This window comes from Mobula birostris, chromosome 27, assembly GCF_030028105.1.
Source record: "Mobula birostris isolate sMobBir1 chromosome 27, sMobBir1.hap1, whole genome shotgun sequence".
Classification (NCBI taxonomy): Eukaryota; Metazoa; Chordata; class Chondrichthyes; order Myliobatiformes; family Myliobatidae; genus Mobula; species Mobula birostris.
Genome location: NC_092396.1, coordinates 28,872,744 through 28,888,487, shown reverse-complemented (window position 1 = coordinate 28,888,487; position 15,744 = coordinate 28,872,744). Strand labels below are relative to the sequence as shown.

Genomic DNA, 15,744 nt, shown 5'->3' with positions numbered 1-15,744 from the left:
TGCAGTGCCTTCTGTAGCGTCAACCAGAGGTGATGTTGTCTTTTATAAAGTTAATTTTTAAGATCCTGAGACCCTGCTGGATATTAAGAACTTCATAGCATTGCAGGTCTACTTGATCAATGAGCTGTTCATCGGTGGAGAAAGTGAAGGAGCTGGACTTTGTGTGGATCACACTGCTGCCTGCATCAGAGAGGCATCAGATGAGTCGGTGCGCGATGGCGATGTGCGGTCTAACAGCAAGTGTTCATCTTAGTCAACTTTCCTGTGCTCAACCTTGTTGGACATTGATAATGTAGAATGCTGCAAGTCTAATTCACAGCACCTGGCAGTCTGCTGAACTTTACTTCTAGCAGCTTGAGGATCTGTAGGTTTCTCTTGATTGGTGAATGCTTATACTTGGCTAGGTCAGCACTTTTAGCTTCAATGATGGGGGACCACTCGGTGGATTTGGCTTTGACCCAGTCATTTGTTTTTGAGTTCCTCTTCCCAAAGAAAACTAAGGCTGGGCTGTAGATGGTATTCTGCAGAAGTTCCCATTTCTCTGTGACAGAGTTTCCAGGCCTTTGGGCAATTAGTTCTTTCTTGAAGGACTTAGCAAACTACTACAGCAGGTCTCAGTGAGACTCTCCCTCACATCAATGTGAGGGTTCCCTTCTTGTTTAGCACGATGGAGTTTCTTTGACTGCAGCCATGCAACACACCAGAGAATGGTCTGTGTCGCAGTCTGTGCTACGGTGGAAACATGCCAAAAGCACACTGCCAAGGAATGAGCACCTGACCAGGGTCAAGTCCAGCTGAAGCCAATGTCGGGAGTAAGAGTGTCTTGAGGAAACCTTGTATTGAAACTTGGTCCAGAAGTGTGAGTTGACGATACATAGATTATGATAGGTGCAGAACTCCAGCAATTGTTGTTCACTCTTGTTCATCTTGTCCATGCCAAAGTGACCTAGGCAGGAGGGCCATGAGTTATGATCTGTACCCACTCTAGTTTTAAACGAGAACAAGACGTTCCTTACTGAGGGTATTCCTGAGGGTGACTGCAAAGTTCTTATAAAACGTACGTTTTGCCTCAGCTGTGGAGTCTACAATGGGAGCGTACACACTGACAAGAGTAACTGGACCTTCGGTGGTGTTGAGGTGAAGAGTAAACTGTCACTCAGATCCATTGCTGTCTGGTTCCACAGTCTTCCACAATGTGTTCCTCACTGCAATGCCTACTCCATGCTCTCTGGGATAGTCAGGGCCCTTTCCTTACCAGGAAAGGGCGTAGTCTTTCTCGTTTAGTGTGCCCAAGTCATCCAGATTCTCTTGGAGGGTGGCTATGTCCACATGAAGTCTCTTGACTGTTTATAACAGGGTTATCATAGAGGCCAGTCATCATTATCCAAATATTCCAAGATCCCAGTTTTAGATCTGGTCTCTTGTGTTGTCTTGACTGATGCAGTGTTTTCAGTCTGCAGGTCGGATAATACCTAATCCTCGTGCACTCAATGAGGGAAGCAGACCTTCGCAGGACAGCCCCCTTTCGACTGGGGGCTGCACAGCTGAAGGCAGGCAGCATCTGTCCAGTGAGATCCAAGAATCCCTTTATCCATCTGAAGCAATCCTGGTGCTAGGTTCCACAACAATAAAGTGTAGAGACTTGGAACTGGTAACGACTGCTTCGTGTGCTGTGTCAACGCCATGAGACGAAGCAGCAGTGTCCTCGTCTGAATGGTGTCAACGCTGCAAGGTGAAATCAGTACGCAGGCCAGGGCAGTATGATGTGGAGAGCAAGCCGTTGTCCGTGCAGCAGACTCCTCCTCTCTACACGGCTGACAAATCCAAAGGAATGGCAGAGACTGATGCAGTTCAGCATTGCAGGAGTTGCCAGTCAGCATTGAACTCAACATAGGACTGCCTTTGGGACTCCAGCTCCGGATTCTTCCTTGGGGTTTACTCCCAAAGCTTTGCTCATGACTGGGCATAGCTGCAAGGCAGTGAACGTTTGGGATCAGAATTTCCCTTGGCTTAGATGAACTGCCAACCACAGCTGGTGAGTCCCATCTGCCATGTTTGCCCCGTGTTCTGTATAGTTGTACAAGAACATCTGGCCTTTGCACTCTGCCTCCTTGCTGACATCATGAAAAATTGGTCTTTTCCTCTCCACCCTTCTCCTGTCAGTCAGCAGTTATGGAGGTGTGACCTGCCTGAAGGGGAACAGTACATCAGTATGAAAAATGAAGTCTATAATGTCAACCTTGTTGAACGGCTATAAACTTTAGATTAATGTTGTACCTGATCTTCTGAGGTAGCGTATAAACCCAAAGCACTAACTTCCTTTTTCACAAAGATTCCACCTTTCTAGTGCAGCTCCAGCATTTTCTGCCTTTCCTTATTTTCTGGGATAGGTTTTCTTTTATTACTGTTTTGTAGCCATGATGGGCAAACTGCTGTTTAGAGCTTGCAAGAATCTAGTTTATTTGGCAACTGACCTCAGCTCTAGTTAAAGGATCAATAAATCCACCTGTTTCTCCCAGGAGTGAATTCAAGCTCTTCAATAACCCCTTTCTCTCAATTATCAGGGCATTTAAGGTATATTAGGTGATTAGGTATAATACTTGAAGATGAGGTTGAAGAATGATCTCCACCTGTTGAGTTTATTTCTGTGCACTTTCTGATATGTCCCAAAATATGTTGTTTAAAGTTAGCTTTTTCTGCTTATTCCTGCTGTCCAATATTAACAAATTACATGTGGATAATTGATGTTGCTGTCATATCTATGTACATTGCCTTCACAGTATGAGGCATTTAAGAATTTGGGCCTTTAGGTTCACTGGTTAAGGTGGCTGAATGAATGGGTTTCTGTCAACTTTTATGGTTTGAGGGTTATTTTCTCTGTAACCCAAGTACAACATTTTTTCACTCTTCAGCTCATACTTCATACTGCAGTATGGATATGTTGCAACCTTGAAGATTTTCTTCTACTAAGCTATTAAGCTAATGAAAGGACATAAAAGCAGTAAATAAATTATTGACCCTGTCAGCTGTTTAAGTGACAATTGGCTGATAGGAAAAATAATGAAGTCACATTGTTGTTTGAAATAATATCACCAAAGGGGACTGATAGATAGGGCCTTAAGCTTTATGTTTTCCCCAACTGAAAACATCTCTGGTGTAGCACCCTCTCAGTCCAGTATTAAAGAATCAGCCTCGAGTTGTACTTCAGTTCCTGGAATGTGGATTCAAACTTTGGCTTTCCAACTCGCGAGTGTTCCCACTGAGCCGGGACTGATTGCTAAATTGTTGGTGCAACATCTGTGGAGTTAAGCCAGTATACTTTGAGATTAGTTGCTTGGGAAAAGTCTGCATGATATGTTACAGTTACCTAACTAAATCATGCAAGTGGAATTGCTGCATTGATTTACACCTGCATTGTTGATAATCTTGTGGTGTTTGAGTAGGAAGTAAAAAGATCTAGTAACAAAGTTGAAAAGTTTATTTTAAATGATAATCAAAAAATTTGGCTCATCATAATTGTACTGATCAAAACAATAAGTTACCTAGCTGAATTTCAACTTCCAGCATTGGGTCTATAACTGTGTGACTTCCGGTGAGATAGCGATTGGTTTGTCGCTTAAAACTGTCGCTCCGTTTCATTTCTTACCTCCGCACTTCTTATCTTCCTTTTTCTACTTCAGATTGCTAGTTTTTTCTTGTTCTCTTACCTGCCCACGAATATTTCTGTCTTACAATGGCTTACAAGCTGGGAAAAAGAGAAGTTTCTGCGACTGTCTCCGGCTCTACTGACATCATCGCCATTCTGGACCAGCACCGGCAAGATATTATATCTGAATTTAAGACTTCCTTTAGTTCGTTGGAGTCAAAATTGGATCAAATTAATTCCAAAGTGGAGGAACATGCCTCTCGTCTTTGTCATCTTGGCTTAGAAACCGGAGATTTAAAAGGTCAGATTCAGCAGCTGGAAGCCGTTTGTTCTAACTTGAGTGAGAACAATGCCAAGTTATCATCAAAAATAGCTGATCTCGAAGGTCGGAGCAGAAGGCACAGCTTACATATCCTCAGTCTGCCAGAGGCTATCGAAAGCGGAGCTCCTGTTGATTTCTTTTCCTCTTTACTTTGTGAGGTCTTTGGGAAAGATATTCTTCCCAATTTACCCGAGTTAGAGCCCACCGTATACAGGTATTTCGTTCTAAGCCCGAATTGGGCTCCTGGCCACACCCAGTTATGCTTTGTTTTCATCGCTATCAGGTGAAAAACCTTTTGATTATGGAAGCATGTCGCAGAGGAAAATTGGATTATAAAGGACATTCCATTCGTATTGTTGAAGATTACACTTCCCAGGTTATGAGGCTGTGTGCTGAATATAAAGGTGTAATGAAAGAGTTTTATAATCGAGGACTCAGGCCTTCGCTACATTATCCCGCCCATCTCTGAATAATTCTTAGTACTGGGGACAGAAAATGGTTCAAATCAGTTACAGAAGCTCAGGAATTCATCGAAAGTCTCCCTGCCGTGATGACTTCTTCAGACTCGATCTGACTATTTAAAATGGCTGATTACTATTTTTTTGTCTCTCCTTAGTTTTTTTTCCTCGTAAATTAAATTTTCATATCACTGAAAATGGTTTATTTCTGGTATAAGAAGTTCAGAAATTTATGGAAAGTTTCCTTGTTTAGGTCTCTCTTTTAGAGTCAATTTGATTTAAAATGGCTGATTGCTTTTTTTTTTCTCTTTGTTTTTTTCTTATTTTCTTACATTTTTTGTTTTCCCTTTCAATTTAATTTTTATATTACTGAAAATGATTTAACTTTGCTATAAGAAGTTTAGAAATTCACTGAAATTTTAATTACTGAAAATGGTTCTTTCTCTGTTATAGGTTCAGAAATTTATCGAAAGTCTCTTTGTTATGGTGTCTCCTGCAGACTCGATTTGATTATTAAAAAGTACCGACTGGTACTTTTTTTTTCTCTTTTTTTCCCTGTTCTTTTTTTACACTTTATTTTTTTTAATTACTGTATTTTTCTATCTCTTTGCAGGTTTGGTAATCTAGATTATTATCTCAGTGTTAAGTCTAATACTTTTTAATAGTTTTGCTTTTTTTTCTTAATGTATAATTTTAATTCGAAGTGCATAAGCCTTCTGTTTTTTTAAATATTGTTAATTAAACGGAGCTTATGAAGTTATACCGATACTGGAAGTTGGGGTTAGGGTTAGTTTCTTTCTGAAGAGCCTGCTGCTGTTCTTCGGTAGCCTTCTTGCTTTGGGTTCTGAGGGGGTGGAGGGTTTCCCAGTGCCAACACTATTTAAACAATCTTTAGTTACTCTCTGTTACTCAGGACTTTTTTCTGTCCTGATTTTCTTGTTTTTTATTTCTGCCCCAGAGCTGTTATTAGAATGTTTGTCCATATTTATTCCACTACCTTATGTGTTTTTCTTATATGATAATAGTTAGCCCGTTGAACTTTATAAGCTGGAAGGTTAAGGGATTGAATCATCCTGTTAAAAGAAGGAAGGTGTTTTCACATCTCAAGCAGCTCAAAGCTGACATTGCTTTTTTGCAAGAAACGCATATTCGTAGTTTTGATAACTCTTGCCTTATGTCTAGGTGGGTGGGACAGCACTTCCATTCTGCTTTTCCGGCTAAAGCCAGGGGGGTTTCAATTCTTATTAATCAGAATGTTTCCTTTGAGCTTCATAACAAAATTTCGGATACAAATGGTCTTTTTATTATTGTCTCTGGGAAATTGTATAATAATAGGGTAGTCTTGGCTAATCTCTGTGCTCCCAACTCAGACGATGTGGACTTTTTTGACCGTTTTTTTTTCCTTTATTGCCTGACTTGAGTTTATATTCCCTCATATTGGGTGGTGATTTTAATTGTTGGTTAGATCCACTGTTGGATCGATCCTCTTCTGTTCCTAGACTCCCTAGTAAATCTGCTTTATCTATCCATTCTTTCCTTTCTAATTATGGTATTTTTGTGTGGCAGTTTTTCCATCCTACTGAGAGAGATTATTTTTTCTCACATGTCCATCATACTTTTACTAGAATGGATTATGTCTTAATGGATAATCAGTTGATTCCATCTGTTCGCTCTTGCGACTATCAGAGCATAGTGATTTCAGATCATGCTCCAGTCACCCTGTCAATAAGTTTCTCTGGTTCTCGTCAAATGAATAAACATTGGTGTTTTAATCCGACCCTGTTGTCGGATAATGATTTTGTAAAATTTATGAAGGACCAGATAACTTTGTTTCTAAGTACTAACATGTCATCTGCAATCTCATTCCAGGTCGTCTGGGATGCCATGAAAGCATATTTGAGGGGGTAAAATAATCTCATACACTGTAAATCTGAAAAGAAAAGACTCGTTTAGAGCATTTAGATTTGATCGGTCAAATTAAAGCAATACACCAATTATATGCCCAGACTAAAAATCCTGGATTGTATAAGAAGAGAGTAGTAGTTGTCTCCTTTTGCCTCCATTACAAAAAGAAACAATCACACAACTTCCAATCATTCCTCATTGCTGAGTTCTCCTGGCAACCACACTGGTGAATCTCCACATCCCCTTCAGTGTGTTCACCTCTTTCCTATAGTGATGGGAAGAGCACACAGTTCCCAGGCTGTGTTCTAATTGGTAGTGAATTTGATTCTGACATAACCTCCCTGATTCTGTATTCTACGCTTCTACTGATTAAAGAAAGCATCCTTTCATGACTTCTCAACCACCTCATTGAGATCTACTATATTTAAACTTCAGTAAATGTACATACTGAATTCTCTTTGCTCCTCCACTCTCTTTGGCTGTCCATGCAGCCTTGGATCACCTGGACTATCCAAATACCTATGTCAGGAAGTTTTTTAATTGACTACAGCTCAGTGTTTATCACCATCATTCCTACAGTTCTGATCGAAAAATTCCAGATCCTGGGCCTCTGTACTTCCTTCTGCAGTTGGATCCTTGATTGTAGACCATAATCTTTGTGGATCAGAAACATCTTCTCCACCTCGCTGATAATCAAAACTGGCACACCTGAGGGATGTGTGCTTAGCCCACTGCTCTACTCCCTCCACACCCATGGCTGTGTGGCTCAGTGCGGCTCAAAACCCATTTGTAAATTTACTGATGACACAACCGTTGTTGGCAGAATTTCAGATGGCAATGAAAGGGCGTACAACAGCTAGTTGAGTGGTGTGCACTCAATGCCAGTAAGAGCAAAGAACTGACTATGGACTTCAGAAAGAGTAAGATGAGGGAAAACACACCAGTCCTCGTCAAAGGATCAGAAGTAGAGAGCGTGAGCAATTTCAAATTCCTGGGTGTCAATGTGAGGATCTAACCGGGGAACACATCAATGTCATTACAAAGAAGGCATGACAACAGCTATATTTCATTAGGTAGTTGGGGAGATCTGGTATATCACCAAAAACAAGTATTTCTACAAATGTTCCATGGAGAGCATTCTTCTGGCTGCAACACTGTTGGCGCGTGGTCAAGTGGTTAAGGCGTCAGTCTAGTGATCTGAAGGTCACTAGTTCGAGCCTCAGCTGAGGCAGCATGTTGTGTCCTTGAGCAAGGCACTTAACTACATATTGCTCTGCAATGACACCGGTGCCAAACTGTATCAGCCCTAGTGCCTTTCCCTTGGACAACACCGGTGGTGTGGAGAGGGGAGACTTGCAACATGAGCAACTGCTGGTCTTCCATACAACCTCGCCCAGGACTGCGCCCTGGAAACCTTCCAAAGGCCCAAATCCACGGTCTCACCAGATTCACAGATGCCGACTATCTGTTAACGGGCGGGGGGGGGGGGAGTGCAAGTGGTGTTAGCTACTGCACGGGATCAAAAGCTGTAGAGAGTTGTGAACTTGGCTGCATCATGAGCACTAACCTTCATAGTATCCAGGACATCTTCAAGGAGCAATGTCTCATAAATGCAGCATCCATCATTAAGGACCCGCACCATTACCAGGTAATGCCTTGTTCTCATTGCTTCCATTTGGAAGGAGGTACAGAAGAGTGAAGGCACATACTCAATGATTCAGGAACAGTTTCTTTCCCTCTTACCATCTGATTTCTGAATGGACATGAACCCATGAACACTAATTCACTCAAACAAAAGGAATTCTGCAGATGCTGGAAATTCAAGCAACACACATCAAAGTTGCTGGTGAACGCAGCAGGCCAGGCAGCATCTCTAGGAACAGGTACAGTCGACGTTTCAGGCCGAGACCCTTTGTCAGGACTAACTAAAGGAAGAGTTAGTAAGAGATTTGGAAGTGGGAGTGAGATCCTGCTTTGACGAGAGCCAGAGCCAATAAAATGTGAGTACCTGGGATCCTCAGAAGGTCCAAATTGACTAGAGGCAGAGTCAATAAAATGTGAGTAGACAATATACTGTGTGCGGTGCTCCGGATGTAGCCTTCTATATCTTGGCGAGACCCGACGCAGACTGAGAGACTGCTTTGCTGAACACCTACGCTCTGTCCGCCAGAGAAAGCAGGATCTCCCAGTGGCCACACATTTTAGTTCCACATCCCATTCCCATTCTGACATGTCTATCCACGGCCTCCTCTACTGTAAAGATGAAGCCACACTCAGGTTGGAGGAACAACACCTTATATTCCGTCTGGATAGCCTCCAACCTGACGGCATGAACATTGACTTCTCTAACTTCTGCTAATGCCCCACCTCCCCCTCTTACCCCATCCGTTATTTATTTTTATACACACATTCTTGCTCTCTCTCTCCTTTTTCTCCCTCTGTCCCTCTGACTATACCCCTTGCCCATCCTCTGTCCCCCTCCCCCCCCCCCCGTCTTTCTTCCCGGACCTCCTGTCCCATGATCCTCTCATATCCCTTTTGCCAATCACCTGTCCAGCTCTTGGCTCCATCCCTTCCCCTCCTGTCTTCTCCTATCATTTTGGATCTTCCCCTCGTCCTCCCACTTTCAAATCTCTTACTAACTCTTCCTTCAGTTAGTCCTGATGAAGGGTCTTGGCCTGAAACGTTGACTGTACCTCTTCCTAGAGATGCTGCCTGGCCTGCTGCGTTCACCAGAAACTTTGATGTGTGTTGCCTAACACTAACTCATTCCTTTGTTGTTTCTATTTTTGGACTAATTTAATTTAACTATTTGATGTAAATGTACTTACTGCAATTCACATTTTTTCTATTATTATGTATTACATTGTACTGCTGTAGCAAAGACAAATTTCATAATGTGTGATGCTGATATTAAACCTGATTCTGATTAATCTCCCATTTACTGTACATTTCCTCCCCATGTTGCACCTCATCATGTGTATTACATCCCATTTTCTGCACTCTGTTATTGTTTTACCTTGTATTACTTTAATGCACTGTTGTAACGAATTGAAGCGTATCAGCAATTCACAGGAAAGGCTTTACTCTGTACCTCGGTAACATGACAATAATAAACCAATTTGACAACTTCATTTGTTACGTTTCTACCTAACTGATGAACTGATCAGTTCCTGCAGTCCTTCTTTCTTAGTCAACCACATGATTAATTTTTGTATCATTGCAAGTTGCTTTATCCTGGCTCTTCAAGTTTAAGGTAAATTAATAATATAGTTTAAAAAGAAAGTGAGTGAGGAGAAAGCTTTCTCAAACCCCTCTAGTAATGTTTTTTCAGTCACTAAAACACTTATCAAACATTACCCCGTTTCCTGCCACTGAATAATTTCTGTATCCAATTTGTCACTCATTCAAAGTTCAAAAAGTTCGAAGTAAATTTTATTATCAAAGTACTTATATAATTGTGGTGACACCTCTAGTGTGGTAGTGCTTGTCGCTCTCACTTTCAGCTTCCACCACTGGCTAACAGTCTCACGAGAAGGAGAGCTGAGTGTGTAAATCTCTCCCTGCCAGTGCATAGCTTCTCCAACAGCAAGCCTCAAGTAGTGCCTCTTCGCTGGCGACACACAGAAAATCAACTCCTTTTGGACTCGGGCTGAACTGCAGAGGACCGTTCATAAATCTGGTAGCAAAGGGGAAGGAGCTGTTCCTAACACATTGTGTGCATCTTCAGGCTCCTGTACTCCTTCCTGATGGCAAAAGGAAAGAAGGTATTCCTAAAACATTGAGTATGTATCTTCCAACATCTGTACCTCCTCCCTGATGGCAGTCTTGAGAAGATGGCACGTCCCATTGATGAGGGTCCTTTATGGTGGATGCTGCCTTCACGAGGCACCGCCTATTGAAGATGTCCTCAATGGGAGGGAGGGTTGTACATTTTTTTCAGACCATTACTATCTCTGGGCACCTGGTGGTTTGGACATAATTGATCATGGACAATGAGGGATGGAGAAGGCTGAGCACATGGAAACAACAGTGCCACCTACTGCCTAATAACATCTTGGTGCTGACAGCAAGCAGCTAATAGTTTTACAAATAGGATAGATGGAGATCAGAAATGTATTTCTGTACTGTTGGCATCCTGTCAAGTGGAGATCGATGGTTTTACACTTGGTTTTCCTATGATTATTGCCATTCTAATTCTTTTCTGTAGATTAGTTTGTCCTTTTAAGATTACAGTATACAAAAAATGGGTTTATTGGTGATGTAATTATAACTAATAAAGTAATCACAAACAGTCCAAATGCTATCTCTTTAAAAGCGGTGGGCTCTTTGCTTGTAGCCTGAGTAGAGGGTATCCTTCCGTAGGTAATTTCATCACGAAAGGCTACAGGGGAAGAACCTACTTAAGTTTCTTATCAGTACAGTCATATTGCTAACGTTACTGATTTAACCAATTTGTACTGATTTGTCTATGTCACCTTTTTACATGAATGCCATAAACAGTTAAGTGACTTGAGTTAAAATTAGGAGTTTGAAGCACTAGAATGCCAGTGCTTGTGGAATGTAACTGAGTCGTTGATAACTGGGCTTTTCTGATTGTGAAGCTCAGTTCTGCACTGAGCAGAACAGCTAGCAGCTTGCAAGTCGAGGTGTGTGTTAGTCCTGTCCTATAGCTAATGGTTGTGAGCAGGGCCAGGACTGCACTGAAGGTGCACCGATCTTTCCTGGAAGAGGACCGGCTGATGGGCTTATGATATTTTTCTAATTACAAAGACCACGTAGAAGCACACTGCAGCTGTCTGGACTTTGTGCAGTGACTGATGGCAATGGATAATTTCGGCTTTTAATTATCTTGCAGCGTAAATAACATTAATTTGCATGAGTGACTTCTACCTGTGTCCCTCGTGCAGAGAAAATTCAAACCATCTGTTAACTATTACACTGCATTTATTTTCTAAATGCTTTAATCAAATATGATGGAAACTGATGGCTGCCTTCATTGTGTAACAGTGCCTTGTTTCTCAACCTTTTTGTTTCTTCACGGTACAGGAAATGTTTTTAATTTTTCTTGTCTTGGTCAATTTCAGTTCCTGCACGGTGGAACTGAGTCCAATTGGCACCAAAAATCATTGAACTGTTGGAATACAGGCCATGGAAGGAGGTTGTTAAACCTATTGTGTTCACTGCAATTTAAGTAGATGAAACTCTACAAAAATAAAGTGGATGCTGGAAATCTGAAATTGCAACTAGAATTGCTGGAAATGTTCAAGGCGACATCTGGGAAGAGAAGGAGAGCAAGAGTTATCAATTCAGATCAATGATTTTCTATCAGAACTGGCTCAATTTTTATTGAGTTAAAAATAAACTCTGCTTCTCCCTTAATATACCTTAATTTTGTTTGAGAGGAATGTGCACTGAAGGTGATAATCAATTCTTCACACCAATTTGCATCAAAGCAGTCAAATTTGGGAATATTTCTCTACGCTGCCATGTTGTGAATTACCTTTATGATCTATGCTAATACTGGCCAAGTCTTCCTGGTATTGGGCTCAGCCCAATTTTCAGTGATTACTCCAAGGCCAGTTATTTTACTTTGGTTCTGCCTTTCAATCATATGAGGAGGTTCTCTTTTAATGGATAGTGTGTGATGGAGGCTGAGAATTGGATAAAGGGGGATGTTGTTTCCTTTGTTGGAGTAATTCATGTTTCTTTTGTTATGTTCCTTTGAAATGAATACTCTTTGTCAACCTTGAATTAGCAGAGATCACCTTGTTACAATTGTTCAGTATCTAGTAGGTGGCTATCTTCCGCATGTCAATACTTAATCAGGACTTGCTCATTCTTTTCCTCCTGAGGCAAGTTCTACTATATTAGCTGGGGAGCTCCATAGGCCTAGGCTGTGTGGGAGTAGAGACGTGGATTGCAGATGGTGGAATCTGAGGCAATGCACAAAGCATTGGAGGAACTCAGCAGATCAGGCAGCATCTATAGAAGGAAATGGAGCTTCATCTGATAAATTCAGATGAAGCATCTTGACCTGAAATGTCCCAAAGAAGGGTTTTGGCCTGAAATGTTGACTGTTAATTCATTTCCATGGATGTTGCCTGACTTGCTGAGTTCCTCCAGCATTTTGTGTGTGCTGCTTTGGATTTCCAGCATCTGGAGACTTCCTCATGTTTCTGAAATGTCAGCTGTCCATTTCCCTTCATAGATGTTGTTGAGTTCATCTGACTGTATGGAAAAGTGTGGAAAGGTTCAAGTCAGCTCGTGGCAAACTTCTTGGTGGCAATCGAGGAGAGACAATAAATGTTCTTGCCAGTAACACCAACATCCAGAAAAATCAATTTTAAAAATGTTAATTTTCCCTAGTCCAGCGGAATAAATCCAGTTGTGGAAAATGTATGTTATTCTTAAACTTGATTTATTATAAGTTGTTAAGAACTTTTTTATTATTGAGATACAGCATGGCCCTTCATGCCATACCACTCGGTAATCCCTCAATTTAATCCTAGCCTAATCACGGGACAATTTACAATGACCAATTAATCTACCAATCGGTACATCTTTGGCCTGTGAGGGGACACCAGAGCACCTGAAGGAAACCCATATGGTCACTGAGAAAACTGACAAACTCCTTATAGGCAGCGGTGGGAATCGAACCTGGGTTGCCTGTACTGTAAACTGTTGTGCTAACCACTATGCTACAGTGCTGCCCATCAACAGTTATCAACAGATGAGAGAACTATAATCCCAAAGAATTACATTGAATTGTCTGCATAATTAAAATGCACCAACCCTTGCTCTACTAAAAATACATCCTCTGAAGACTTGGTTAGGCTTATCTGCTAACCTTCTGAAATGTTAATGCAATATTTACAATGCAGCAAACAATATTCCATTGGGATGATTGTCTAGTTGTGTGACCTTCAATTGGGAGAGGAGAGTGCTATGTTCTGAAGAATGATTAGTCCCTGTCACTCTGAAGTGAGATGCATGTCTAATGCTTTGTAATGTGAGAGTTTGAATTGCACATGGCTTTTCTTGGTTTATATGCAAAGTACTTGATGGTAGAGATCTGGAATATTGGACCTTGGAGCTTGCTTTAATGGCTAGTATCTGTGCTTGCATCCTGGAGAACTCCCAGGTGAAGTGTGTGCCTATTTTCCACCTGTACTGTGATGACAATCATGTACCTCCGGGAAGTAGTGGAAGGAGGGAGGAGGCTTCTCATTAGTGTGGTCTTCCAAAGACCCACTAACAACCATCTCTATGCCTGCCAATGCTTAATTCTTAATGGGCAGGTGTATGGATAGCTACTAAGGCCCTCAAGTAGGCATCTAACTGTCTCCCAGGCTCGCTGCACAAGAATCTCCTTGTACAATTAAATTCCCCATAGAGCTCAATGGCCAAGCGTACCACCTGGTTCTCGGGTCAACAGATGGACCTGTTACTGACAGTGGATGGAGTTCTAACTATGGCTTGGTTCATCCACTCTGCTGAATGACGGAAGGTTTTGCAAGCAAAGCTGTGATTCTTGAACACCTAATCTCCAGCCTCTCTGTGGTCTTCTCCTCTGTACCAAAAATTTCTGGAGACTAGTCATTGGATGGTCTTGACATTGGGTGACCCTATCATGAAGGACAGACACCACCCCAACAAGGGAGACTGGCATAAGCTAAGTCTAGTTGGAGTTTGACTTGCAGGACTACGGTGAAGGAAGCATCTCTAGTTAATAAGGCTGCAGTAATAACAACAAGAATTAAGAAACTTGAGCTTCTGGCTGACCAGCTATGGATTGACTCCACACAAGTAATCTTGGGCATCATGTAGTTCAAGGCTTCTGTGTTCTCCCTAAACTGCAGGGTTCATCACAGCTCACTTCTTTTATGGTATTTTGTATGGTCGGGGATTATCAGCTCCACTTCTCCCTCTACCACTTCCCCTCATGCTACAAAAAAATGAGTCGGTTTTAATATTTGGTGCCAAGTTTCTTTTCAATTACAGAACTGTTGACTACCCTGATAGCAGGTAAATCTAATTTAAAACCAAGATATACAGATATTCCTTCCCACAAATGAAAGAGAATTTCTGGAATTCTTTACCCGAGAGAGTTGTAGAGGCTAGCTAATTAGAAGTTTTAAAGTGGAGGTACTTCAGTTGTTAGAAGATTGAGAATTGAAGGCTATGGGTTCAGGCACAGGAAGAGTTGATGCCTACAGTAGACCAGTCATGAATGGTGGGACAGGCTGAAGGGGCCAGGTGGTTACTCCCGCTCGTATTTCTTTTGCTCTTGTAAAGTGAAAATTCACAATGCTCTTGAAGTAAAAACTTCTTAAGTTAACATACAGACGCTGTTTTTATTGCAAAATTAAAATCCATTTTTGTCCTGGAAGATAGATTTTGAAAGTAAAATTCCGATTGGGATGAATACATAAACACATGAGATTCTGCAAACACTGGAAATCTCATGCAGCACACACAATGGCCTCATTATGGCTGTTGAACCGAGACGTGCCACTGAGAACTAACCCAGATAGGGGTGTAGCGGTGTGCTACACACAGTGCTAGAATAATCACACGGAGTCGGTGAGTTGGAGTTGCGATGAAAGAGATTTATCCAAACTTCGCGGCCTGCTTTAAAGCCTTCCCGTTCCCGCCCTCCCTGGGCGGGACTACTGTGGGGAATGCATATTCCCAGACCCTTTCCGCGCGCGGGATTTTCCCCCTGCTGGTGAAGATGGCCTGGCGCCCTTTTTGGGGCCGGCCCTCTGCCTGCGCGCGCTGTTATGAGCCGGTTCGTGTGTGCTAGAAAGTGGGTCGCCACATAACCACCACCCCCCCCCCCCCCCCCCAGAACAGGCGATACTTCCCCCAATGTCCACAGTCTGGATCGGCTTCTGTTTGGGAGGTCTGCCCCTGCGCCGCGGTGCCTGAGCCTGGACTGGCTGCGCCAAGTCCACATGGGCCGGTTTGAGTTGGTCCACTGTGAAAACCTCCTCTCTCCTCCCAATGTCCAGCACAAACGTGGACCCGTTGTTCCTGATCACCTTAAATGGCCCCTCGTAGGGCCGCTGTAGTGGTGCCCGGTGTCCGCCCCGTCGTACAAAAAGAAACTTACAGTTCTGCAGGTCTTTGGGTACGCAGGTCGGGCTCTGTCCTTGCTGTGAAGTGGGTATGGGGGCCAGGTTAACGAGCCTCTCATGTAGTCTGTCCAAGACTGCTGCGGGTTCTTCCTCTTGCCCCCTGCTGGTGAAGATGGCCTGGCGCCCTTTTTGGGGCTGGCTGTCTGCCTGCGTGTGCTGTTGTGAGCCGGTTCGTGTGTGCTAGAAAGTGGGTCGCCACGGGGATCATTTTGTTGAGCACCTTCACTCTGTGGGTCACAAGGCAGGACCTCCGAGTGGCTCCCTATTTGA

At 42.5% G+C, this 15,744-nt stretch overlaps 1 protein-coding gene across 8 annotated transcripts in view; it reads left to right on the top strand.

Annotated features, from left to right (window-relative positions):
• Positions 1-15,744, top strand: part of LOC140188694 (rho guanine nucleotide exchange factor 10-like protein) — a 196,256-nt gene that overhangs the window by 147,997 nt on the left and 32,515 nt on the right. The window lies entirely within an intron of this gene.